The sequence below is a fragment of the Microtus ochrogaster genome, chromosome 5 (genome assembly GCF_000317375.1).
Source record: "Microtus ochrogaster isolate Prairie Vole_2 chromosome 5, MicOch1.0, whole genome shotgun sequence".
NCBI lineage: Eukaryota > Metazoa > Chordata > Mammalia > Rodentia > Cricetidae > Microtus > Microtus ochrogaster.
In genome coordinates this window covers 58,095,352-58,097,848 of record NC_022012.1, presented here as the reverse complement: position 1 = coordinate 58,097,848, position 2,497 = coordinate 58,095,352, and positions in this window count along the sequence as shown.

Sequence of the window (2,497 nt, the reverse complement as noted above, 5' to 3'; positions counted from 1 at the left end):
GAGGCGGAAATTTTTTTTCTTTCTTAATAAAAAAAAAATTAAGAATAGAATAAAAAAAATAAAAAAAAAACAAGTAGAGCATGGTAGAACTAATCTCAGACTTTTTTTTCACATAGCTGTCTAATGATTTCAGTTCATTTATTTCTCCATTTGGCTTTTAGCCCTTTCCCACTCAAAAAGAAGCCTGGTGGATTTTGTTAACATTGGGAGAATTTGCACAATACATTGATTAAATTGTGATTAAATTGGTTATGTCTTCAGAACATCATTATGAGCCACAAATTTTTAAAAATTATCATTCCTGGAACACTTCAAACAGATGGTGAATATACATAAAATGCTTGAGGACAAGCCTGATCCTGCGATGTTTTTCATCACACACCGGAGTAAACTATCAACATGAGAAGGCAAACTGCAGGGTGGGAAACATCAGTAATTGGCACAGATAGATTAAACTACATAAAACCCAGAAGAACCAATATTAAATAAAGACTTGAAGTGGCAGCTGACTCTATACTGAGTGAAATCTCTTTGGGAATAGACCCTGTAGGGCAACGGTAAATAGATTCATGTAAGGAGTGCTCTATGGAAACCAGCTCAGGCTAACTGCCCTGGCGGGCATCTGAACACAAGAGAGCAGAGAACTAATACATGTAGACCCCTGAACGCAGTATGGCTGAAGCCTAAAATTAACCATCACACAGAACAAAAGCAAGCAAACACATTTGGATGAAGTGCATATAAATGAAATGTTTTAACACACACACACACACACACACACACACACACACACACACATATATATACTCTTAGGAAGTGTGTAATGAAGCTTGCTAAACTATGTGGAAAATACATGGCTGATGGAAATACCATTTGGGGCAAACTTTATAGGTATTGAAATATATGTAAACATTGGAAATCAAATACCTGATGATTCAGTTATCCCATCTCTGGGGCTATATCTTGCATGTGTTATGACAGATCAATATACCATATACCATATACATTTGATTGTTAATTAGAAATCAATTAGAAAAAGCCAAAGTGTTTAAACTACAACTTATCCATATTGATCCACTGTGGAGCTACAAAAATTAATGGTGGTTTATTCATAAACTCTCTAGTTTATTATGATGTGTTACTAAAAAATGCTGCTATATATAATAATCATTTCAACATAGACTAACAATAATAATAAATTAGATTAAATAAATATTTAATAACCAAATATACCCTGGGTACTTACAACCTTAATTATATACTGCTGGTCGAAATAGTGAAAAGAGGGTCTAAATCAATTTAGAAGCACACAGTCCTCATATACTGGAATAATGTGATTTAGTAAATCTTCAACTCACCCCAAATTCCTTATGCTAACTTGTATTTAAAGGTGTGAACGTAACCATCCATATATGTATACATGTATAAGCCATGAGAAAATTTATATAGAAAAGCAAAGGACAGAAAATGACTAAACTTATATTGATAGAGAATACTTCCTTTGATCTGTGGTACTCATGAGCATGTGATGTTGACATGGACTCGTGTATCCCCATGACAGAGAACCAGGAATAAGTCTGAACAAGCAGACACAATGGGTTATTTAAAAAGGTACACGACTGATTCAACAGAAAATAGATAGGTAGACTTGAAGATGGTCTTATTTAAAAACTTAATTCTTTGAGAATTTTAAGCATTCATACTAAATATTTTAACCATACTGACCCTTGACTCACCCCTCTATAGCCTCTTCTTCTTTTCCCTTTCCTGATTTATTGAAGCCAATTAGCGCTGTCAGTATTACACATGGGTATAGGGCCGGTCATCCATGGAAGCACGGACAACCAATCAGGTTTCATATGCCCAGAGAAAACTGACTCTGCCACCTCATTCAGCAGTCAACCTGCAATTACTGCTAAGCTAAGGGTAGAGTATGTTCACCCTTCCCCCACCCATTCTGGACTATTGATTAGCTTAATTGATTGTGCTTGTGCAGGTTTACACAGGCACGGATACTTACTTCAAAATAAAAGCTAATAAGAATCATTATAAGAACTGTTTGTGTAATATGCTATTGTTTTGTGAGGAAGCAGGACACAAAGTAGAAGTTTGTTTTTGTTTGAATATGTACAACTCCAAATAATTACTAGTAACAGTGATTGTCAGTATGTTTGTACACTAAGATAGTGTCACAATAGGAGACAACCATGAAAGGGAATTGCATTTTATCTAATTTAACCATGTTAATCAACTTATCAATCAAAAACTAAATATTAATTATTATATTGGACATAGAAATCGCTACAACTATTATGTACTATCCCTGTCATTCACAAAAATCAATTCATGAGATGTTAAGAAACAGACTGACCTATTGTTGGTTTGAGAATATATATTCAGCTATAACTAGTAGTATTTCACTCTTATGTTTGCTTCCTTTTTTTTTAAATTTATTTATTTATTGAGGATTTCCGCCTCCTCCCTGCCACCGCCCCCC